General features: G+C 43.6%; 1 long non-coding RNA gene across 1 annotated transcript in view; it reads left to right on the top strand.

The window, feature by feature from the left end:
• LOC119621306 (uncharacterized) overlaps positions 1-26,135 on the top strand; it is a 63,767-nt gene that overhangs the window by 25,889 nt on the left and 11,743 nt on the right. The gene's annotated exons all lie outside the window — the stretch shown is intronic.

The raw sequence follows: 26,135 nt of genomic DNA, 5'->3' as shown, positions 1-26,135 counted from the left end.
CTTCCCTCAGTAGGAAGTAACGTGATCCCATTTTTATGAAAAGGGGCACTCAGGTGCAAAATTGTCCCCCTCCTCCCACTCTTTGCATCTTGCCTGCAGATTCTTCGCCCTGCAGATGCGCCTCTGTCAGCACTCGGAGGCAGGGTGGTTTGGGGCGAGCCCGGCCTGCTCCAGGAGGCAGGAGAGTTAGGGTGGGCGCAGAGGCCACCCAGGTCGAGGCCAATTGCTCCTGGGGAGTCATGTACTGATTTCTGCTCTGCCGTGCTCTAGAGATTCGAGGTGAGGGCCACTCACAGTCTCTTGGAGCCTCAGTTTATTCATTCATGTACTTGTTCTGAAGAGGTGATAAAATTTAAAGTGTTTCGAAAAGAAAATTTATCCTTGCCTCCGTGAAGAGGAGTCGATTGCTGTTTGACTTCAAAGCCTTTCCAACAGCACAGAGTTGCAAGTGGGTGGGGTTCAGCTTTGGGATTTTGTACCAGAGGGAGCTGGAGTCAGGAGGGAGGTGTGGGTCCTCCCCAGGGCAAGTGTCTTCTTCAAGACCCATCTCTTCCTCTCCATGCCGTCTCTGTAGAGTTTTTGCCCTGCAGACCAAAGTGGAGTGATCAGAGACTCGTTTGTGTAACAGACACTGAGGATGGTTCCCTGTGCACTGGTAACAAAGACCTGGCTCAGTGGCGCCCACCGCTGGCTGCCCACTGGAATTATTTGGGGGAAGCATAAAACTCTGGTGCCCAGATCTACCTCAAGAGATTTTTGTTTAATAGGCATTAGCATTTTTTAAAACAAAGACTCTAATTTATTTTACAGGGAGTAGAGAACCATAGATCTAGATGGAGAGACAGACAAGTGAAAAAAAAAACCCACTATGATGCAGAGGATGATAGGCTCTGGTTTTGGCAAATCCAGGTGGCTATGGCAGCACGAAGTCAGGGTTGCTCACCCAGCCCTGAAAGAGCTGAGAAGTAGGAAACATCACAGCTGAGGTCTCAAGAGCAGGAATTAACCCAGGGAATCTCACTTGATGGGGCCAAGGGTAAGGGGCATGAGGTTAAGATGATTTTCAGAGAAAGCAAGGTGAATTTTCTGAGTCCAGGAGTGAAAGGGAGCCTGTCACTTGTATGGGACTGGAAGTAGTTTGGTATGGCGGAAGCAAGCTGGCGGGGAAGCCTGGTGAGGGCGGGAGAGGAGACCAGAGGCCAGCTCATGCGGATATCAAAGGCAACGTTAGCAACTTCGGGCCTTATTCTAATGGTAGAAGGGAGCTGATGAAGAGGCATAAGCAGAGGAAGGACTGCCATCAGTTTTGCAGTGACAGGAAGGGAGCCAGATGGGAGGAAGTTAGGACACGCTTCAGTGGTGGGTTCCAGAACTACGTTAGTGGTTATGGGGATAGCAAGAGGTGAGTGGATTTGGAAGATATTAGGACCTAGAGCCAATTAGACTTGGGGAGTAAAGTGGGAGAAAAGTCAAGGAGAGTTTCCAGGTTTTTGTCCTGGGCAGCGGGGTGGAGGATGATGTTTTTTCTCTGAGGCTCTGCATGTGTGTGAGGAGGATTGGCTCATGCTGTTCACAGAGCCTCAGAAGCTGGACAGGACTTGGTGGGGGGGGGCTCTGCCAGCAACACAGGGTCCCCAGAACCTGTGCAAGTCTCCTGTGGGTGGCCCAGCCCTCCTGGAGCAACATGGGGGGACATGGGTTTTGGTGAGGTGATGAGGGCATTTCTGTATTCTTGGCTACTTTGCTAGTCTATTCAGATTTCCTGGGCATCCTTCCCACTCAAGATGCTCCTTTCCCCAATGAGACCAAGCAGCCCCAGACACTGATGGAATCTCAAACAAACAGTAATGACCGATTTCCATTTTCTGTGACCTACTCCCCATTTTACTACTCTTAGTCAAACCTTACGGCCCACACCCACCCATAGAAGTCCTTTAATGACACATACACCTAAAAATCTCTTTTATTTTCCTGTTGACAAGTTCAGGTCTCGATAGACTCCTATGTCATCCCTGTCCCAGGGACTTACTGCCTCTAAACATTCTCATGAATTTCCTGCCCCACACATTATGTGTCCCCTCCCCACAATCTGTGACACCAGCATCGAAGACCACCACTGAGGGCCGGGCGCGGTGACTCATGCCTGTAGTCCCCACCTTTTGGGAGGCCGAGGAGGGTGAATCACTTGAGGTCAGGAGTTTGAGACCAGCCTGGCCAACATGGTGAAACCCCATCTCTACTAAAAATACAAAAATGAGCCGGGAGTGGTTGTGGGCGCCTGTAATCCTGGCTAGTCTGGAGGCTGAGGTGGGGGAACTGCTTGACCCGGGGAGGCGGAGGTTGCAGTCAGCTGAGATCGCGCCACTGCACTCCATCCTGGGTGACAGAGTGAGACTCTGTCTCAAAAAAAAAAAAAAAAAAAAAAAGGCCACCATTGAGGCCAACTTGAAAGACCGCTGCCCTCTTCCCAGCTTCAGAGCCCATCCCTGCATTACCTGCGGACAATACCCTTCCTCTCGTGACCCTTCCTTTTCATTGTCTTTCCATTTCCTTCTCTGTGCCTCTGCCGTCTACTCTTCTTGACTTTTTGGGAGTCTTCTTTTCTGCCTTACCTGCCATCTTGTTATTTCACAAATACATCAAAAATTATTCTGTGAAGATGTCAGAGTTAGAGCCTATGACCTACTTTTAATCTTGATTATAAGGGTTGTTTAGTTGTTTAATATGACAGCATAAGGAAAATGCTTTGTAAATAGTAAATCAAATACATTTTAGATAATGACAATGGCAGCTGGCTTAGAAGATCTCTGCTTATTTAAAAAATTAGGTGTAAATTACACCTAGAAACAAAGGTTGAAAAATAATGAGATTATATCTCTAAACTCTCCTAGAATCTGGTATCTCCTGAGCTGATCTTTCATAATTCAGATTCCACCCTGAGATGAAGTACTAGAAGATTTACGTAAAATTTCATTTGTCTCCTGTGCTTCTCTTGTCATTCATAAAAAAAATTTGCCCTGCAGACCAGGCAAACTTTTGTACCTTTTGTACCTCTACTTGAAATTCTTCAATCCAAGACACATATATTGGGTATCTTATTATATTCATTCATTCACTCATTTACTCATCCATATCTATTGAGTCCTACTATGTGACAGCCAGTATACTAAGAACTAGGGATCCAATAGTGGGCAAAAATTGGTAGGATTCATGCCCTTGTGAACTTGTAGTTTAAGGTTGAGTGTGGGGAGAACACAGTAAAACAGTCATACAAAACCCATAGAATAGCAGCTGTGCTGAGGGCTATGCAGGAGAAGTCCATAGTGCTATGAGAACAGACAAGCGGATATTTGACCAGGGCTGGGGGTAGGTGACAGGAACACTTCCCTGGAAGTGATGCTTCCCTGCTCAGATCTGAAGGATGAGGAGAGGGAGAGGGGAGGTTGGGGGGTTTCAGGCAGAGGCAAAGACGTGGAGAGAGAAGGTGTATAGGTTTGAGAGACTGAAGGGAGACCAATGGGACTTGAAAGCAGAAGGATCATGGCACCAACTGAGGCTGGAGATGGTCAGTCTGTGTGCGCTTTGAAGGTTATGGCAATGATTTTTTGTTGTTGTTTTTTAATCTTGAGTAGAAATCCTCTGAAATATTTTAATCAAAATGGTGTTAGGTTTGTATAAAGGAGGTTAAAAAATCATTGACCCACTCCTTATCATCCATTCTCAAGGGATCTTGATTTATGGCAGGCATCAAATTCATGACTCAGTATGAAGCAATGGGTTCAGTACTTTGATATGTAGAGTGTTATGGAATCTTAGGGAAGTGAAGTGTCTTTCTGGGTGAGTGATGGTCAGAGAAAGTTTTCAAAAAGGAGGTAATATTTGAGTGGGATGTTGAAAAATAGTAGGGGTTATCCATGTAATAAGAGGTATGGGAAGGGCTAAAGGTTCAGGGAGAAGAAGTGCGTTTGGGGAAGGAGGAATTGCATATCTAATACACAGGCATGAACAAGCACAGCAGGTCTGTATAAAGACCAAGCCTGTGGTGTGGATGGAGAGCAGAGTGCTCTGGCAGTCATTAGGGATGTTTAGCAATATTCCAGCTCTCCTTCTTTCTGTGCATGTGGTAGCTTTGCACTTTTGAATAGACCTGGATTTAGATGTGGCCAATCAAAGTAAGCAGGAGGATGTCTCTCACTTCCAGGTGGGAGATTTAAAAGTGGGCACATTCTTTGTCACATTCTCTTTTCCTTTGACCCCTAACAATGTTCCAGAGAGTGGATGCTTTGTCCGATTGTGCTCTAGAGTGAGGACAATGATGATAGAAGCAGAGCCAACAGCAAAGGACATGGAGAATGAGCAAGAAACTTGCCTGTGTGATAAACCACTGAGATTTGGGGGTCATTACTGCAGCACACTTAGTTTATCCTGACCAATACAGGGACCTGTCAAGAACTGTGAAGGAGACCAAGTGTGGTGGCTCATGCCTGTAATCCTAGCCCTTTGGGAGGCCAAGGCAGATGGATCACTGAAGCCCAGAAGTTGGAGACCAGCCTGGGCAAAAGGACAAAACCTTGTCTCTACCAAAAAATACAAAAAATTAGCTGGGCATGGTGGCATGTGCCTGCAGTCACAGCTACTTGGGAGGCTGAGGCGGGAGGATCACTTGAGTGCAGGAGGTAGGGGTTGCAGTGAGCTGAGATCGCGCCACTGCACTCCAGCCTGGGCAACAGTGAAACCCTGTCTCAAAAAAAAAAAAAAAAAAAAAAAAAAAAAAAAGAACTGTGAAGGCGAAGTGTCTGGGATTTCACATTGTATGTAAGCTCACAAGCTAGCCTGCAGCACTTGGATGCGTGAGATTCCTGAGTTAGAGACAAAGGATTTTTATTGCTCACACAAAACAAGCAGGATGAGATTCCTTTTTGCTTTGGGTGTTCTAACCCTCTAAGTTCACTGTGGCAATGCAGTGACCCAGATGGATGCTGTACCCAGTGGGTTTGTGTTACAGCTAAGAAACCTCACACGTAGGAAACCCCAGTGTTTTACAATGGACTGCAAGCAAATCCACTGAACCTTTTCCTGGAGGGAGATACTAGCTAGATACTAGAAAGCAAATAAACCTTCCCTCTGCTCTGCAGAGAGTCACTATCTTTATTTTCCGAAGCTGTTCACTCCACAAACATTCTTGAAAAGATAGTCTGAAACAACATTTTTCAGTGCCTCTTTTTGCAAGAAGTACAGAAATGTGAGAGACCCATGGAGAATTGTCTCTCAGCAGCATCTTTGCGTAAGTGGAGGACAATAAACGGTAAAAGTCATTTGGAGCCAGATTAGAAAGGATTTTATAGACCATGACAGGGATCTTGGATTTTTATCCGCTGGGCAATGGGAGCCATCAGTCTTCTAAAACATGTCCTATGGAAAGAAAAGGATGGATTGAGGATGGGGGATACTGGTGCTAGGAGAACAGTTGGGGCTAAAGATGTAGGTTTGGGAATTTTAACACAGAGAAGGGAGTTGAAGGCACTGGATTTCATCTCTCTTTGGATAAATTCTATAACCTTCAAGCTCACACCAAAGGACATCTCATTTAGTAGTTTAAAAACATTGTAGCCAGGCATGGTGGCTCACATCTGTAATCCCAGCTACTTGGGAGGCTGAGGTGGGAGGATCACGTGAGTCCAGTAGGTTGAGGCTGCAGTGAGCTATTACTGCCCCACTGCACTCCACCTGCCTGGGCAATGGAGTGAGGCCTCATCTCTAAACAATTATTTTTCAAAAGCAGTGGCTTTTTGTCAGAGAACTCTAATGCCACCTTCCAACAAATGAAACAGATGGAAGCAGCTGTGCTTTGGGTGATCAATGATTGGAGAGCTGAAGCCTTGCCTCTCAGCTCCCCACCTCCCCAGCAGACATCAGGAGACTCCTCTCTGGAGCCCTTGGGATCCGCCAAACACACTTTGAATCTACTTTTTATTTTCACCCCCAATTGGACCAGGCAGGATTAACTGCTCCCTCCTCTGTTTCTTTCAACACTTTGATCTAATCATCCAAGCAGCATTTATCGCCTTGACATGTGTTCGCAGAAAGCATCCTGAATGTCATCTCTGTATTCCCCAGGGCCCAGTTCAGTGCCTGTCATACTTCGAGAAGGTTCTCAACCAGTGTCTGCTGAATTGGATTGATGTGCAAAAACTCATCAATGAAATAATTTCTAGAATTACAGTTTTTGTAAAGCTTTGCAATTTACATTTCATTGAATATAATAGACAATCTTTGACACCCAACCAAGGGCAAATAAGAATCAAGGAAATAATGAAATAAAACAGCTCTTTCTATATGAAACAGTTATATGGAAATGGCTTTAGCTTGTCTAATGTATCAACAAACGCTTATTCAAGCAATGAAGAGTTTTTTTTTTGTTTTTGTTTTTTTTTATAAGAAAGGTGACCACAGTCCACATAAATACCATCCTGCAAATTGGTGTGAGAGGATTGCCAGGCCTTCCTCAGGTGTGTAAATTCATTTCGTTACCTGTGCTTCATTAGGCAAGGAAGAAGAGCTCTGTATTTACTCTGCTACCTTACGTTAGCAAAATATTTACTTTTGAGAAGACAGAATAAATAAAACAGCTAGGCAGGGCGGCTCATGCCTGTAGTCCCAACACTTTGGGAGGCCAAGGCGGGCGGATCACTTGAGCCCAGGAGTTTGAGACCAGTCTGGGCAATATAGTGAGACCCCATCTTTACAAATATTTTTTAAAAAGTCAGCTGGGTGTCCTGGCACATACCTATGGTCCCAGCTAGTTGGGAGGTTGAGGTAGGAGGATTGCTTGAGCCTGGAAGTTTGAAGCTGCAGTGAGTTGTGATTGCGCTACTGCACTCCAGCCTGGGTGACGGAACGAGACTCTCCCCCTCCCACCACCAACACAAAAGAGAATAATTAAGACAAAAACAACGGTAAAGTTGAACATGTTCATCCAGCTGTTATGTCTGTTTGGAGTTGATATGATTTGGTAAAAACAACAGTTCCTTGGGTCCCTGAGTACCTGGTGTTTTCATGGGCTTTATACTTGCCGTGAATCAATCCTACTGACTTTTTTTTTTTTTTTTTTTTTTTTTGAGATGGAGTCTCGCACTGTCTCCCAAGCTGGAGTACAGTGGTACGATCTCGGCTCACTGCAAGCTCTGCCTCCTGGGTTCGCACTATTCTCCTGCCTCAGCCTCCCGAGTAGCTGGGACCACAGGCGCCCGCCACCACGCCCGGCTAATTTTTTGTATTTTTAGTAGACAGGATTTCACCGTGTTAGCCAGGATGGTCTCGATCTCCTGACCTCGTGATCCGCTGCCTCGGCCTCCCAAAGTGCTGGGATTACAGGCTTGAGCCACCATGCCCGGCCAATCCTATGGACTTTTAAGGTAAAAAACACAGTGGGTAGAATTTCTGCTTATCTTGTTCCGGTTCTGTTCCAGCCACTGTCTGTCTGTCTGAAAGAGGGTCAGCCCTGAGTTTGAGTGAGGAGAGGGGGAGGGAGAAACGCAATATCCCATTGAGGATGAGTTCAGGGTTTGTAGGGCTGAAATTTAGACAATTTTTGGAGCCCCCTCTAAGTAAAAGCATGCAAAATTAGTTATGAAAAGTGAATATTTCAAATAACAGAAATTATAACAATATACAAATCTTCAGACACCTAATATTGAAAAAATATTTTTGACATTATTTTAGCTATGTACTTTTTGATTATGTTTTTCTATGACAGCAATTTTGTGCAATTTTCTGTGTAGAGAATGGAAAGATTATTCAATCTTATCTAGCATGGTTGATAAAAAGTTGTTTATTGTTATTATTGATAGCTTATAAAAATTTATTCCAGCTTCACAACTTATGATTGGTAATACCAAGAAAATATTTAGCATTTGTCAAATTTGGGCAAACCACTATCTACTTTCTTTCTGAGAAGAGCTGTTAAGATCTCAGGGCATTTGAGATTTTCTTGTGAATTTCTATCTTAAATACCCTTTGAACTGATGATATTCATGTCCTCATTTTCATAGTATATTATGAATTTTAGTTAGCTTCATTGATGCCAGTATTTTGTGTCATCAGCAAGAAATTTAAATCTTTTCCTATGTATTTTTATGATTCACTCATTAATTGGATTATCAAACAATCCAATAATTTGTTACTTAACATTATTTCTATTTGAAATGTGTCCCTTCTCTTTCTCTTAATGAATCACTTCTTGCCTTTGGTATAATCTAATTTTCTTATTGTAATTGGCTTCTTGATGTTAGAATAATATCTATTGATTTTATTTTTCGTCTTTATTGCTTTTATTTTGCATTTCATTATTTTTTAATCTGAATGTTCTCATAGTTCTTTGATAAATTTATTAAACTTTAATCAGAAGGCCGTAACTCCTCATTTGATTTATTAAAACGTTCCAAAACATCTTTGGGTATTGGAGGGAGGGAAGAAGCAGGTCGGATTAAGATCTTAACTCAGCGTACAGGTTGAGCCAGAGAAAGCTTGCTGGATTGGAGTCAGGATGGTCCAGGGAGGACCAGGCAAGGGTAGGCAGAAGCCTGGGATGTTACTTGTACATATGAAGACTTCAAGAAGGGAAGAGGCAGTTAATTTGGTTGGAATTGCTATAACTTCATCAAACCCACCCAAGGAAAAGGAGTATCAGGATGGGAAACTCAAGAAGAGAGTGGTCAGGCCAGACTGGAGCAAGGTAGTCTCTTTAGAAAGTAACAAGGAAGACCAGCCTGGGCAACACGGCGAAACCTCATCTCTACAAAAAATACAAAAATTGGCTGGGCATGGTGGCTCATGCTTGTAATCCCAGCACTTTGGAAGGCTGAGGCTGACAGATCACTTGAGGCCAGGAGTTTGAGACCAGCCTAGCCAACATGGTGAAACCCCATCTCTCCTAAAAAAGAAAAAAAAAAAAGTACAAAAAATTAGCCAGGTGTGGTGGCGTGTGCCTGTAGTCCCAGCTTCTTGGGAGGCTGAGGCATGAGGATCACTTGAACTCGGGAGGCAGAGGTTGCAGTGAGCCAAGATAGCACCACTGTACACCAGCCTGGGCAACAGAGCGAGACTCTATCTCAAAAAAAACCCTACAAAAATTAGCTGGACATAATGGTGCAGGCCTGTGGTTCCAGCTACATGAGAGGCTGAGGCAGGAGGATCACTTCCGCCTGAGAGGTCGAGGCTATGTTGAGCTGTGATTGAGCCACTGCACTCCAGCCTGGACAATACAGCAGGAGCCTGTCTAAAAACAAAAAAAGTAGCAAGGATACTTTAGAGAAGAAAAGAAGCAAATCATGGAAAGGGCCTGGCTGGTCAGGAAGCCACGTAGGAACACTAGTGCCCCAGGCACATGGTTAGGCTAGAGCATGTTCAAGGTGGGAAGAAGCACCAGGATTCCTCCAAAAGTCAGGGGGCTGGCTGCATTGCAGTTGGTGTGTCTTGGTGGTGACTGGTGAGTTCTCCTCAAGCAGCCCCAGGTTGGAGAAGATCCCTTCCTTCCCCAGGAGACCATGACTAATGGTAGATCCTAAATTCTCCCCTAAGGCAAATGAGTTGGAATTTTCTCAAGTAGATAGAAATATTGATTGAAAAGAGGCAACACTGATTGAATTTTGGAGCCAGAAGGACCTGGGTTTGCATTTGTCAGAGGCGTTCAAACCAGAATGACTCCATCTTGAATAGGGACTGGATAAAATAAGGCTGAGAGCTACTGGGCTGCATTCCCAAGGTTAGGCATTCTTAGTCACAGGATGAGATAGGACATTGGCACAAGGCACAGGTCACAAGCACCTTGCTGATGAAAACAGGATGTGGTAAAGAAGCCAGCCAAACCCCACCAAAACCAAGATGGCGATGAGAGTGATCTCTGGTCGTCCTCACTGCTCATTATGCACTAATTATGATACATTAGCATGCTAAAAGACACTCCTACCAGTGCCATGACTATTTTTACAAGCCATGGCAATGTTGGGAAGTTACCATATGTGTTCTAAAAAGGGGAGGAACCCTCAGTTCTAGGAATTGCCCACCTCTTTCCCAGAAAACGTATGAATAATCCACCCCTTGTTTAGCATGTAATCAAGAAATAGTTATAAGTATAATCAGTTGGGCAGCCCACACTGCTGCTCTGCCTATGGAGTAGCCATTCTTTTATTCCTTTACTTTCTTTTTTTTTGAGATGGAGTCTTGCTCTGTCTCCCAGGCTGGAGTGCAATGGTGCGATCTCGGCTCACTGCAACCTCCACTTCCTAAGTTCAAGCAATTCTCCTGCCTCAGCCTCCCAAGTAGCTGGGATTATAGGAGCGTGTCACCACACCTGGCTAATTTTTGTATTTTTAGTAGAGGCGGGGTTTCACCATGTTGGCCAGGCTGGTCGCAATCTTTGAACTAATTTCAGAGTTTAAAGCAGAAAATATCAGAGTTCTGATCCTCCCATTTTTTTGTTCAGTACTTTAAAATAGATATATTTTTGTGATATTGTGAAATGTGTGTATATATTATTATTATTATTATTAGTTTGAGACAGGGTCTGGCTCTGTTGCTCAGGCTAGAGTGCAATGGCATGATCTCAGCTCACTGCAACCTCCACCTCCTGGGCTCAAGCGATCCTCCCCTCTCAGCCTCCTGAGTAGTTGGGACTACAGACGCCTGCCACCACAACTGGCTAATTGTATTTTTTATAGAGATGGGGTTTCGTGGTGTTACCCAGGCTAGTCTCCTGCTGGGATTACAGGTGTAAACCACTGCACACAGCCTATATTTGGTTTTATACCAGATTCCTGGCGTACAACTTCTAAAATCCTTAGGTTTTTTTTTTTTTTTTTTTTTTTTTTGAGACGGAGTCTTGCTAGGTCACCAGGCTGGAGTGCAGTGGCGCAATCTCAGCTCACTGCAACCTCTGCCTCCCGGGTTCAAGCGATTCTTCTGCCTTAGCCTTCCGAGTAGCTGCGACTATAGGCATGCACCACCACACCCACCTAATTTTTGTATTTTTAGTAGAGATAGGGTTTCACCATGTTGGTCAGAATGGTCTTGATCTCTTGACCCTGTGATCCGCCCACCTCAGCCTCCCAAAGTGCTGGGATTACAGGGGTGAGCCACCACGCCTGACCCAAATCCTTACAATGTTTAAAGTGATATATTTTTGTGTGCTACCGATTGACTGGTGGCTAGCAGCTCCAGGCTGGAGGCTGGTCACCACAAAGACTGAGGCAGCATTAGCATTAGAGGGTGGGACTTTCCTTCCCATGCCCCAACTGCGGGGAGGGGAGAGTGGCTGAAGGTTAAGTTGATCACCAATGGCCAGTGGTTTAATCAATCATGCCGACCTAATGAAGCTTCCATAAAACCTAAATTCCTGGTTTGGAGAGTTCTGGATAGCTGAACACATGGAGGTTCCTGGAGGGTGGCGTGCTGGGGAGGGCGTGGAAGCTCCGTGCCTCTTCCCATACTTCTCCCTGTGTATCTCTTCATCTGTGTCCTCTGTAATATCCTTTATAACACACCAGCAAACGTGTTTCCCTGAGTTCTGCGAGCGGCTCTAGCAAGTTAATGGAACCCAAAGAGAGGGTTGTGGGAACCCCAACTTGAAGCTGTCAGAAGTCCTGGGGGCCCGAATTTGTGACTGGTGTTTGAAGTGGGGGGCAGTCTCTTGGGACTAAGTTCTTATCTTGTGGACTTGTCAGAGGCATTTGAACTAGAGCAACTCCATCTTGAACAGGGGCTGGGTAAAATAAGGCTGAGACCTGGGCTGCATTCCCTGTAAGTTAGGCATTCTCAGTCACAGGGTGAGCTAGGAGGTCGGCACAAGACACAGGTGATGAAGACTTGCTGATAAAACAGGCTGGAATGAAAAAGTGGCCAAAACCCACCAAAACCAAGATGGCAAGGAGATTGACCTCTGGTTGTCCTCACTGCTACACTCCCGCCAGATCCATGGCAGTTTAGGAATGCCATGGCAACGTCAGGAAGTTACCCTATATGGTCTAAAAAGGGGAGGCATGAAAAATCCACCCTGTGTTTATCATACAATCAAGAAATAACCGTAAAAATGAGCAACCAGCAGCCCTTGGGGCTGCTCTGCCTATGGAGCAGACATTCTTTCATTCCTTTACTTTCGTAATAAACTTGGTTTCACTTTATGGATTTGCCTCAATTCTTTCTTGCCCGAGCACCAAGAACCCTCTCTTGGGGTCTGGATCGGGACCCCTTTCCGGTAACAGGCTGGGACACTATCTTCAGGTAGATAGCAATGGCACTGAATCGAAGGACACCCAGCTTGTGTCCGTGTTGTTTGTTGTGTGAAAGCAGAGGAAAAGCAGTTTGTGTGTTTCCTCTTCCGAATTTTACTGACACAATGATTCTTTGATTTTGGAAAGGATTCTGAGTTCTCTGTGCACGGATGCTCCCTGGCTATGATTTCTTGGATTACTTCTTGAATTTCTTTGATTATTTTCCCTTATGTCATTATTTGGATTTGTTCTTTTGATGTGTTCTGCTGTAATGTAATCATAAGTTCAGGGGCAAGACATCAGGTGCCCTATCCTTCACAAGGAACAGGAGAGCACGTGCTCTTGGAGTGAAAGCTGATAAGACGCGTGGGGCCGGGTGGGAAGGAACTGTGTTCTCTTTCCTTGGCTCCATTGTGCATTCTTGCCCTCCACCTTGCCAGCATGTATGAGGTTTCTTTAAATCCTGTTTGTGATTATCTCACCTTGAGAAAGTGAAGTAAAAGGAATACAAGTGCCAATTTGGAAGGATTTGGATGTATCAGACCAGGAATTTCCCACAGAATATTGTTACTGTTATTTAACTTTTGCCCTTGGAGAAAGGTGAAGGAAAAGCCACCTTGATCATGTTAGGGGTGTGTGTGTGTGTGTGTGTGTGTGTGTGTGTGTATTTATTTTTTGCAATTTTTGAGACAGCATCTCACTCTGTCGCCCAGACTGGAGTGCAGTGGTGCCATTGACTCACTGCAACCTCTGCCTCCTGGGTTCAAGTGATTCTCATGCCTCAGCCTCCGGAGTAGCTGGGATTACAGCGTGCACCACAACACCTGGCTAATTTTTGTATTTCTAGTAGAGACAGGGTTTCACCGTGTTGGCGGGCTGACCTCCTGACCTCAAGTGATCCTCCTGCATTGGCCTCCCAAAGTGCTGGGATTACAGGCATGAGCCGCCATGCCCACCCAGGTGTAGATATTTTTTCTTCTTTTTCAAAAAAATTTAGAATTAGAGACAGGGGTCTCACTAGGTTTCCCAGGCTGATCTTGAACTCCTGGCCTCAAGCAATCCTTGCACCTCAACCTTCTAAAATGCTGGGATTACAGGTATGAGCCACTGTGCCTGGCCAGCCATAGTCATTAAGTATGATTTGGTTTGGAAATCAACAGTGTTCATTTAGCAGTTATTTTGTCTGACTTTCTAAGACCCCAGCCCCCTCCAAAAATTCTCTCCTGAAGGCACGGGAATCTCAGGATGATACACTAGCACAACCAATAACAATTAGTTCTCAACTCCTGTGCCTGGATCTTAAAAAGAAACCAGCCAAGGGCAGGTCCCCATTCTGATCTCATGGCCATGGAGAGAGGGATCAGCTGTTTCCCAGCCATCTGGATGAGTGGGAGCACCCTGAGAGTTGTAAGCCCTGGTCAGAATGAATGCTTTGGTGCATGTCTTTGGTTGGATGATAATTTGAGACCTAAACTGATGTTTATAATTTCCATCATAAAAGGAAGGCAAGCAAAAAACAACAAAACAAAACAAAACAGGGGGTGTCTTTCAATAGCCAAGTTATAAGGTAAGGGAGGTAATGAACATCCTCATGCTTCATTCATCCTGAGTGAGAAATACCAGATTGGAAGAATATGCTGCATTGGGACCTAGAGTGGGAGAATAGAGTGATAGCTTCTCTGTCTTTTCCTTTGCTGTTTACTGTCCTCAATAACCTTATCTGTCGTAAGTGGCTAGTGTAGAGTGGCCAATTTAATTAAAACACACAGGAGGACTAGGGAGGATTTGGATAAGCCATTGTCACCATGGGGGCCATATAAGAATGTGGATGACTAATAGCAAAACTCTCTCCACAACTGTGGAGACACCTCCTGCCAATGCTGGATTAACAGAATGATCTCTGGATATTGAGAGAGGCATCATAATGACTATTTTAAAATGACAGTAAGCAGCACATTGACCTCCCATCAGGATTTCTTGTTCCGAAAAGAGATGTCTCCTACAGAAGGCTGAAACAAACTGGAAGGAGCCCCTCCTCAGGTGAGACTGTGACACCTTCCTTGGGCATGTGCATAATAAGCGCGTGCTTGGAAATTTCAAATGGAAAAAAGAGAACATGTGACCGGCCTCATTCTGACCTGTGGTTCTTTTTGCCATATCATGTCTTATCAGACAGGATGCTTTCTTTAGCACCCGACAAAAGCAGTCCTACCCCAAATAGTTTAGGGAAAAAGAGAATTTATTATTCATGTGATGCTCTGGGCCTGGCGGGCTGCTTGTTTTCACGGTGCTGCCATCACGCCCCCTTTCTATGTATGTCATGACCCTGGACCTTCATCTTGGCCTTATGCTCTGAGTCTCTTCCTTTGGGGTCACAATGGCTGCACAACTCCATGCTCACCTCTTCTCACCTTCAAGTCTCAGGGGAAAACATATCAGGTCACTTTTCCAGAAGTCCCAGCAGACGTTCCATTTCATCTCATTGGTGCTATTGCATTGTATTATGGGTGCTACTGGGATTATTGCAGAGAATGCAGTGCTTTGGCTGAGAGAAGGAGAGTTAGATTCTTGTGATGGCTAATTTTAGGTGTCAACTTGACTGAGCTAAGGGATGCCCAGATAGCTTGCAACGCATTATTTCTGGGTGTGTCTGGGAGGGTGTTTCCAAAAAGAGATGAGTGCTTGAATCAGTAGACTGAGTGAAGAAGATAATCTTCACCAGTGTGGGCAGGCATCGTCTCATCTGTTTGAGAGTTCTGATAAAACAAAAAGGAAGATAAGGGCAAATTCACTCTCTCCCCTTGAGCTGGGACTTCTGTTTTCTTCCGCCTTTGGACACTGGAGCTCCTGGTTCTCAGGCCTTTGGACTCTAGGAGTTACACCAGCAGTCCCCACAACGTTCTCAGGCCTCTGGCCTCAGACTGAATTACCGTTGGCTTTCCTGCTTCTCCAGCTTGCAGACAGCAGATGGTGGGACTTCTCAGCTTCATAATCATGTGCGCTAATTCCCATAATAAATCTCTCTCTCTCTCTCTCTCTCTCTCTCTCTCTCTCTCTCTCTCTCTCTCTGTGTCTCTCTCTCTGTGTGTGTGTGTGTGCCCACTCAGTTTTCTTGGACAACGCTGACTGATATACTCCTGAAACAAAAATCTTTAGCTGTAGGCAAAAGAAGGTAGAATGGATGTTAGGGAGGCACATGTAATTGTCCACTCTATCTGTAACCTCAGTAGCCACTAGTTTTAGGCCCTTGTTCTCTGAGATTCTCCCACTTTCTTGTCTGTGGTAAGTTCAGAACACGTGGGTAGAAGAGAATGTACTGGGCTCTTCCCTGAAAATTTGTTGGAAGCTGATGAACTCCAAAGTCCTGCCCCTCTGTTGGGTACACAGTTGCCTGGAGGAGAGGGTTGGTATAAGCAGCAATTTTATATGTGCGGTGGAAGCATGGGGAGAAATATGGGCTCATGGGTCTTCCTGAACTATCAGGCACACAAGAATAATTCGTGTTCAAATCATCTTGCCTCCCAGCGGACGCTTGGTAGCTCATCACAGATCCCAATTTTAGCATCTGACCATTCCCAGACCAGTAAAAGCCTGCGCCTTTTTTCCCTTCCAGTCTATGTCCCCAGATGAAAGCATAGGGGCCACAATACAGTGTCTGGCGATGACTTTATCAACTAGGAATCTGGCAAGGGATCTGCTTTCTGGTAAGATAATAAGAAAGCTTCAGGCCATTCGATTTGGTAATTACTAAAAAGCAGAGGAAAGTAATTTTTTGCTCCCTATTCTCGGGAAAAGAACAAATAGAAGAATGTCACTGTTTTCTCCCAGGGTCTCATAGTTTTGAGAGAGGCTTGACCACTGTTATAACAGAGACACATATTTTTCATGTAAAGACAGGGCAGACTTCAACGAGAGTTTCTCTTGACAGGTCATCTTTTAATTAGGTTCTTGACTGCCAAGCCCCACTGGATGGTTGTGGTGGCTGTGAGGGCCTTTCTCACTAAGGGACCCCCGTGCTGGCATGGACATATCTTCAGCAGAACTCTGGGGGCAGTGCAGGAGGCAAACTTGGGGGACACTTTAAATCCCTCTCAATTGTACAGCTGTTCGGCCGGACTGAACTGCAGTGGTGGCTGATGGAAGCAAGGAGACTGGGCTAGAATGGAAGGAACCAAAGAGATCTCATTGGAACAGCCTTCAAATCTTCATCTTATATTCACTTTTGGGAACATTACCTTCCTTCTTGCCAAGGATTGACAACTCCTTCTCACTTAACCACACAACATCCTTCCTGGAATTATTGGGGTGCATATGATGGCATGGCATAGTTTGGTCAGAGATGTGTCCAGTTAGCCCCATGGTAGAATGACTACACTAGAACATTTTTCAAGAAATAAAAATGTAAAAATATTCATATATCATAGTCAGGCATGGCAGCTCACGTCTGTAATCCCAGCACTTTGGGAGGCTGAGGTGGGCAGATCACCTGAGGTCAGGAGTTCGAGACCAGCCTGGCCAAAATGCTAAAACCCCATTTCTACTAAAAATACAGCCAGGTGTGGTGGCATGTGCCTGTAATCTCAGCTACTGGGGCGGCTGAGGCAGGAGAATTGCTCGAACCTAGGAGGCAGAAGTTGCAGTGAGCCAAGATTACACCACTGTTTTCCAGCCTGGGTGACAAGGTAAGACTCTGTCTCCCCCCCAAAAAAAAAAAGTTAATATATCAAAAGATCAGGCAAAGAATCAGACTACCCAAGGAAACTTATTGGCTTAACTAATCTAAGCAGAAAATCAATTCATTCTGTCACCTGGAGAATACCAAATCTTGAATCTGCGCCACTCCAGAAAGATAGGATGCACAGCATATATTCTTCAGTTTAAAAAAAATCTTCTATTAAATTACGTTTCCAAAATTAGAGAATTCACAGATGTTCTTTATCACTAGTAAAATAATATGAAGAAAGAAGTAAAAAAATTAAGCATCTTTCTCATCATTTCATCAATTCCTTTTTTTTTTTTTTTTTTTTTTGAGACCGAGTCTCCCTCTGTCACCCAGGCTGGAGTGCAGTGGCGCAATCTCGGCTCACTGCAAGCTCCACCTCCCGGGTTCACGCCATTCTCCTGCCTCAGCCTCCAGAGTAGCTGGGACTACAGGCATCCGCCACCACACCAGGCTAATTTTTTGTAGTTTTAGTAGAGATGGGGTTTCGCCGTGTTAACCAGGATGGTCTTGATCTCCTGACCTCGTGATCTGCCTGCCTCGGCCTCCCAAAGTGCTGGGATTACCGGCGTGAGCCACTGCACCTGGCCTGGTGTTCCCAAATTTATTTAATCTTCATTTAATGGATTTTAAGAAGTTTCCAGTTTTTGCCTCTAGATATAATGCTGCAGTAAATATTCTTGTATCATTCAAAACTAGGGTTTTCCAGGCAATAAAACAAAAAAATAAATAAATAGGATTATATCAAACTACTAAGCCTCTGCACAGCAACAGAAACAATCAACAGAGTGAAAAGACAGCCTACAGAATAGGACAAAATGTTTGCAAAGTACTCATCCAATGGGGGACCAATATCCAGAATATACGAGGAGCTCAAACTTCTCAACAGCAGAAAAGCAAACAGTTCCATTGAAAAATGGGTAAATGACCTGAACAGACATTTCTCAAAATAAGACATACAAATGCCAACAAACATATGAAAAAATGTTCAACGTCTCTAATCATCAGGGAAATACAAATCAAAACCACAATAAGGTATCATCACATCCCACTTAGGACGGCATTATCAAAAAGACAAACAAATAACAAATGCTGGTAAGGATGCAGAGAAAAGGGAACTCCTATTCACTGTTGGTAGGAATGTAAGCTGGCATGGCTACTATGGAAAACAGTATGGAAGTTCCTCAAAGAACTAAAAATAGAACTGCCATACGATCCAGCAATCCCACTGCTGGGCATTTACCCAAAGGAAGGGAAATCATTATGTTGAAGAGACATCTGCAGTCCCATATTTATTGCAGCACTATTCACAATAGCCAATATATGGAATCAACCTAGATGAATGGATAAAGAAAAAGTGGTCTATATACATAATGGAATACTATTCAGCCATTGAAAAGAATGAAATCCTGTCATTCATGGTAGATTCCACATGGGTGGAACTGGAGGACATGATGTTAAGTGAAATATACCAGGAACAGAGTTAAAAACTGCATTTCTCAGTCTTATGTGGAAGCTAAAATAAATTGATCTTGTAGAAGTAAAAAAGAGAACAGAGAATGCTAGAGGCTGGGAAGGCTAAGGGGAAGGGGAGGATATGGAGAGATTTGTTACAAAATTACAACTAGGTAGAGGGATTAAGTTCTAGTGTTCTACGTGACTGTAAGATGACTGTAGGTAACAATAATATATAGTTTCAAATAGGAGGAGGATATTAATGTTCCTAGCCCAAAGAAGTAATAAATATTTGAGATGATGGAATTGCTAATTACCCTGATCTGATCACTATACATTATATATATCAAGACATCACTACGAACCCCATGAAGAGGTACGATTATTATCTGTCAATTAGATAGAAAAAAACCAAACAAGGAAAGTCTGAGAAACTGTCACAGTGTAGAAGAGCCTTAGAACAGGGGTCCCTGGCTGGGCATGGTGACCCACACCTGTCATCCCAGCACTCTGGGTGGCCCCGGTGAGTGGATTGTTTGACCTAGGAAGCTGAGGCTGTAGTGAACTGTGAATGCACCACGGCACTCCAGCCTGGGCCACAGAGTGAGACCCTGTCTCAAAAAAAAAAAAAAAAAAAAAAACAGGAAAAGAAAAAGAAAAAAAGATCAGGGATCCCCAACTCCCAAGCGGTGGACTGGTACTGGTCTGTGGCCTATTAGGAACCCGGCCATACAGCAGGAGGTGTGAGGTGGGCGAGCGTGTTACCGCCCTAGCTCTGCCTCCTGTCAGATTGGTGACAGCACTGGATTCTCATAGGAGGCAAGCTCTAACGTGAACTACGGTTACGGATGCGAGGGATCCAGGTTGTGAGCTCCTTATGAGAATCTGACTAACGCCTGATGATCTGAGATGGAATGATTTCATCTGGAAACCATCCATTCCTCTGCCTGCCCCTCATGTCTGTGGAAAAATTGTCTTCCACGAAACTGGTTCCTGGTGCCAGAAATGTTGGGGACCGCTGCCTTAGAAGGCAGGATGATCAAATATTATGTGGTACCTTGGATGGGATCCTGAAATATTAAAAGGATGTAGGTGAAAACTAAGGACATCTGTACAAAATACGGACTTTAGTTAATAATATATCAATATTGGTTCATTAGCTGTGACAAGTGTACCACACTAATGTAAGATGTTTGTAGGAAAAACTGGGTGTGGGATGTATGCAAATTCCCTGTACTATTTTTATAAGTTGTCTGTAAATTTAAAACTATTCTAAAATTAAAAATTCACTTGAAAATATGTGGTACTTTCATTTCCATAGCACCGAGTCCTAGAGGTGGGGTTGCTGGGTTAAAGGCTGTTTGTTTTTCAATTTTTAGTAGCTGTTGCCATCCAGATTTCCAAAAAAGAATGTAGCAATACCCATTCCATTAGCAGTGTGTGAGAGCACTCGCTTCTTCTCATGCTTGCTAGCACAGAATGCTATAGGTTTTTAATTTAAACATTGTTTTTTTTGCCAACCTGAGGAGTGAAAAGAAATGGCCTCTCTTTGTTGCTTTAATTTGGATGAGTATCTTTTCATACATTTATTGGCCATGTGTCTTCCTTCTTGAGTGAGTTGCCCGTTCTGTTGTATTGAGTTGGATGTTGGTCATTTCATATTGTAGATATTTATCCCAGCTATCATTCGTATTTTGATTTTGTTTACCTTTGTCTTTTTTCAAACGATATTTTAAAACATTTTGTATTAGGCTTATTTCTTTTAAACCTTTAGAACTTACCCAAGTAATAATAGTTTTTATAGAAAATTATAAAATATAATAAACCAAGAGAAGAAAATAAAAATCACCCATTATCCTACCACTCATAGCTAACCACCCACAGATAATATTTGTATTTGGGGGATATCCCTCCTGACTATCTTCTACACACACTTCATTCCTTATTTTAAAATATCACCTCTGATGCCAAGAGAGTAGATGTTAGGTGTTCTCATCACAAAAGTCATGACTCTGTGAAGAATATGAGGAGATGCAATTTTTTTGTTTTTTTTAGGGAGGGGGTCTCACTCTGTTGCCCAGGCTGGTGTATGCAGTGGTGTCATCACGGCTCACTGCAGCCTTGATCTCCTAGACTTAAGCAATCCTCCCATCCCAGCCTCCCAAGTAGCTGGGACCACAGGCACGTGCCACCACGCTCAGCTAATTTTAAAAATTTTTTTGTTTTGTTGTAGAGATGAGTTCTCATTATCTCGCCAAGGCTGATCTGAAACTCCTGGCCTCAAGCAAATTCCTGTCTCAGCCTCTCAAAGTGCTGGGATTATAGGTGTAAGCCACCATGCTCAGCTTGAAATACATGTCCATCAGACTATCATGTAGATGATCAATACATACAACTTTATCTGTCAATTAAAAAAATCTAGTATCACCACTGAAGAAGAGAACTCTGAATAGACATACTGATGAGAAGAAAGGAAGAGAAAGAAAAAGGAAAAGACGTTTGGAAATACACAAGTAACAGAGGAGTCACAGATAGTACTGCTCAGGAGGAAAATTTATTGTTCTTATTGTGGTGATTTGAAAGTGCCCATTTTTGGCCCATATTAACCTCTGAAATTGGGAAGTCTTTTACCAGCAGTGGTGTCTCACAAACATTGTGGGCCAAGCAGCAGTCAGACGTAGTCATTGTTTGCTTGTGTGTGAGTTTCTTCAAAGCTTGGCACAATATCTGCACTTCACTTGGATTATGCTCATCGTTAGAAGTACAAATGTTGAATTTAACTGGGATCAGAAATGTCTTCAGAAGGATTACATTATGACACTGCATGGTTGCATTTGAAACACTGCGACCTAAGGCAGGAGAAATAAGCAAATCTCAGATTTCTAGGTAAGGAGAGGACAGTGTGAGTCATTCACATGTTGCACATTACTATCCGTAATACATTCGTTACATGTAGGGGTCTTAAAATAATGGTGCGTCTTATAATTGATAGTGTCTTAAATATGATGAAATACGGTGCTCAGTTATTTGGTTAAGTGATATGTATGGAAAATGCATTTTTTTCAAGAGATTTCAAGGGGTGTGCGGCACTCTCTTAGGTCTTTTGCTTTGCCTCCAGCCTTTTGTCTAGTAGTCCCATGCACTAGTGAAGGCCTGTGGAGAAGAGGTGGGTAGGTGCCGACTTGCTCTGAGGCTGGAACTGCTTGGTGTTCTATTAATAGTTGGCCATGGTCTAAGATAAAAGCATTCTAGGAAAAAGTTTCTAATAAATTTGCTTTTTCTTTGAGAGAAGGTCTGACTCTGTGACCCAGGCTGGAGTGCAGTGGTGCAATCTTAGCTCACCGCAGCCTCAACCTCCCGGACTTAAGCAGTCTTCCCACCTGAGCCTCCTGAGTAGCTGAGACTACAGGTGCCTGCCACCACGCCTGGCTAATTTTTGTATTTATAGTAGAGATGGAGTTTCATCATGTTGCCCAGGCTGGTCTTGAACTCCTGAGCTCAAGTGATCAGTCCGCCTTGGCCTCCCAAGATGATGGAATTACAAGCGTGAGCCACCGTGCCTAGCTTCACGCTTGTAATAATTAACTTTTATTAAAAGTTTAGCTGGTTTCTCCTTATCTCTGTCTCTGGCTGATTTCTCCTCTTCACTCTGTCAGGGATGAAAGCAGCCATGGGTCTCTCCTCTCCTAGAAAGTGTTTATTACTTTCTGGAATTTACTTTGTTTTCATTTCTTTGTGTCCTCAGCTCTTTGTGATGAGTTTTAGAACGTGATTCATAGCTTATTTAGCTTGTTCTCAATGTTAGGGGAGAACCATGGTCTCTTGTGACTTTCTACATTCTAAGCAGAAACGTAATGCCTGGGAATATTTGAAAATACGGAGCTACCACAACCTGCCTCTTCTTAGTACTTTGACCATTTCTAAGTTTTTTGTAACAGAAGTTTGATTTCAGCAAGAACTGGCAAATGACTGATATTAAATCAGGAAATGTCACATGGGAGCAGAAATTCCAGGCTTTGGGGAGCCTATCACCCCTACCTGTGAAGGTGAAGTCTTCTAGACTTCTAGACTTGTCTTTCCCCCGCCCCAGGCGGTGTTCCTGCCGCTCACCTCCATGTGAGGGTCTCTGCAGGTTTCCTAGGGTCCATGGGTTGGTCTACTCTGTCTGAGGGCTGTCCTTTTCACTCATTAAGCAATTTTGAAATTAGCCATTAGATCTCAAAAATGTAATGAAGGGAGAAGAAGAAAAATAGTCTATCCTCTTTTGCAAAATAATACCTATGCCTTCCTCTTGTATGGTGGCATCACCTCCCCTTTTTTTCTTTTTTTCTTTTTTCTTTTTTTTTTTTTTTTACTGGGAAGAGAATCAGCTCTTGGAAGCTCTTTTCAGTTAGAGCCGCAGCCATGCTCTCTGATGCCAGACCCTAAGCTTGCCACCCTCATCCTTGGCAGGGTAGCCGACACTGGGAAAGTTATCAGCTTGCGGGTTCGTGTTTAATTACACCATGTGCTGCTTCAGTTACAAAACTACTTGAATAAGGTTGAAGACAGAGCAATAGACTATCAGGATTAGTTTTGGCTGTGACAAAAACAACAACAACAGAAACCCAGGGTAATGGTTTGAACATGATAGCAGTTTATTTCTTTTTCAGACCAAAAAAAAAAAAAAGTATTGGTCTAGGACACTCCTTGATGTGTGTGTGACTTTGGGCTCATGGTCTCAGATGATGGCATTCGAGGGAAAAGAATGGAAGAAATATAGAGCAGCTGTGCCAAGGGTGCAGGTGTGCTGTCTCTTAGGGAAAGTTCTCAAAGTCTGCGTAGTACCCTCCTAACTCATTCCATTAACAAAAACTTTTTCACATGGCCACGCTTAGCTACAAGACAGGTTGGGAAACATTGCCTTTACTGCAGCCAGCTACATGTCCAGCTAAAAATTAGGGGTTCTATTGCCATAGAGGAAGGAGAGAATGTATCTTAGCGGACAACTAGCAGTCTTGGTCACGAGTCACTCCTCTATCTGTTACTTGTATCTTTCTAAATGCCTTACGTAACTGTAGAAGGTGACTTGGTCATCAATCAGTTTTTGGCGAAGAGTGTTACAGGGTTCCGGTTTAGTCCCAGACTTTGGAACCATTTTTGGGGGAGAGCACTTAATATGTCAATAACCTTACATTCCAGAAACTGTTCCCCTTCCATGTTAGCCGTGTGGGTTTATAGAACCAGAGCAGTGATGTCTTCTGAGAAGGGCATCCAAGGTAATGAAGGAACTGAAAAATCACACCACATGTGGGACAGCTGAGGATATTTAGCCTAGAGGAGAAGCTGAAGAAACTGAGGATATTTCGCCTAGAGGAGAGAAGAGTGGAGGATGACATAATGTTTCACATATCTGAAGGGCTGTCTTGTGAAAGATCTAGATGGACCAGAAGGGCAGAATCCACCCAGTACATAGAAGTTATAGGGAAAGTAATAGAAGTTCAATACACAGAGAGGAATTCTATCATTAAGAGCTATCTCAGAAGGTATGAGCGTAGATTTACTGCTCTGTTCCCATTGCTGGTAGGCATTCAGGACAAAGTAGTCAGCAGAGAAGATTTGGTTCTTGCCCTGATAGCATCTGCAGTCTAGTGAGGAAGACAGAAATGGATCAGATCATCACACATTCATAAATGTATATGGTAAAACATGTCAATTAGGCCTTAGACCATTGACTGCAGAGAAGCAAGGGATAGTTGACCATTTGTAGACCTCATATAGACTGGATTTGTGCTCATGTAGGGTCTAAACTAAATGACTTATGACCTCTCCCAGTTCATTTCTAGAAATGGGCTTTAAGTAGTGCTACAGTGGGAAGAACAGAAAAGATCTGCCTTGGAGGGCAAAGTGAATTTCAAATCTGTGGAACTTCTACAGTGGATTTTGAAAGTTCCACAGTAGGTCACCATGACTGAACCCGGTTTAGTTTTCAGCTTGCAGGTTCGTGTTCGTGCTCATCTCTTGACAGGTAGAGGACATTGGTTGAATGCATTAGAGTTCAATGACTTGAGAACTTGATGACTTAGTCATTTTGGGAAAAGTAAAAATCCTCTAAAATCTGTAAATTTTCTCAAAATTCTGAAAAGTTTTTCCACTGAGGACTTTTTTTTTTTTTTTTTAAAAACCTCCCTTTCGCCCAAGAAAATAACCAGGAAAGAAATCATAAAAACGCTTTTTTCAGATCTCCCAATGTCTAAATATATCAATATACAAAACATGGTAATTTTATGAGTGAAACAAGTTATACATAATGCATTTTTTTGTTCCTAAACGAACAGCATGACTTTATATCTGTAAAGGGCACTAAAAATAAGCTTTGCATGTATTTCAATCCCCTGCCCCTAAATTTTCTTTGAAGAAAATTTTTTTTGTTCTTCCATGGCTTAAAATTTCTGAAAAATAAATGTATCTAGTCTGTTCCTTTGTTCTTACTGCCTTGTAGCTTGTGTTCTATTCCTGTGAAGTTTAGGGGTATGAAATAAACTGTTCTTTTAGCTTAACTGATGTAGAAGGCTTAACTCTGTCTAATGCCTCACATTTACCTGCTAGGTTGTCTAGAGACCAAAGGATGGGGGATGAGTGTTCTGTCAATGGTTTTAACCTAGTTGAGCTCCTTCATTTCATTCCAGCTTTAGTTTCTATGGGGGCCTGCCAGGTGCAATAACATACAGCAAGTTTATCCAGAGGACTAAAGAACCATATAGCTAGACAGTAATTAGTCTTCATGACATCCCTGAGAGACATTCAGGCAAAAAGGCTGTTACTAGTGTGGGCCATTGGCAAGAGGATCAGCTTTTGAAGTCTGGACAGTGTGGTTGGGGGCCAACAGTCTTGGGCTCTGCCACCAATTCTGTGGGGCCATGGGCAGGTTGCTCATCCTCTCTGAGGTCCCCATCTACTCACTGAAGGATGAAGATATTGACACAATCTCCATGGTCCTCCTAGGCTTTAACATGCCATGCATCTATTATCTTGGAAAGATATATTATGAAGTCAGAAGGTCAGAGGATTGATAGAAGGTTATATATATGGTAGAGTTGGACTTTCTTCATTTTGAATGGCACTGTGGTCTTTTGGGTAAGCATGTTCTTTGCTGGACAATCTTGATTTTCTATGGGAAGGATTGAAAATCCAAGGGAAAGGAAAAGAGGGTTGACAGAAGAGAATAACTTCTTCTGGTGCCAAAAAAAGCTCCGTTCCATAGCAGTAATAATTTCAACAACTGCTGTATCCTGTGTGACCTTGGTATCTCTTGGGGAGTAGAGTTGGAGAAGGAATGGTTCCTCAGTTTCTGATGCTGTTTTGTTGGCTTATTTCCTTCAAAAGCCTTCCCTTGAAAGCCTGGCTTAGTTTACAGTCAGCCAGCTTGACATTGGATCTGAGCTAGTCCTGACCCATTCTGATAATGCCTAGGCCCCTCCCCCCTGCCATGGTGATAGAGATGGGCTGAGGAGCTGGGTGGCATTTCTAGCTTAGTGATACAGGAGTCCATAGGATTCCTTTGCCCTTCCAGAAATGATGCCAAGGGCAGGATTCCCAGGCGGCCACCAGGGAGCCAGATCTTGTTTTGTCTCCAGCTTGGTTGGCAGACTTAAGAGGCTGAGATGAGCATCTGAAGTTCGGAGTGCTTAAGGCTGATTCAAAACTTAAGCTGG

Source organism: Chlorocebus sabaeus, chromosome 11 (genome assembly GCF_047675955.1).
Source record: "Chlorocebus sabaeus isolate Y175 chromosome 11, mChlSab1.0.hap1, whole genome shotgun sequence".
Classification (NCBI taxonomy): Eukaryota; Metazoa; Chordata; class Mammalia; order Primates; family Cercopithecidae; genus Chlorocebus; species Chlorocebus sabaeus.
The sequence above is the reverse complement of the archived record's forward strand: the minus strand, read 5'-3'. Positions and strand labels throughout refer to the sequence as shown.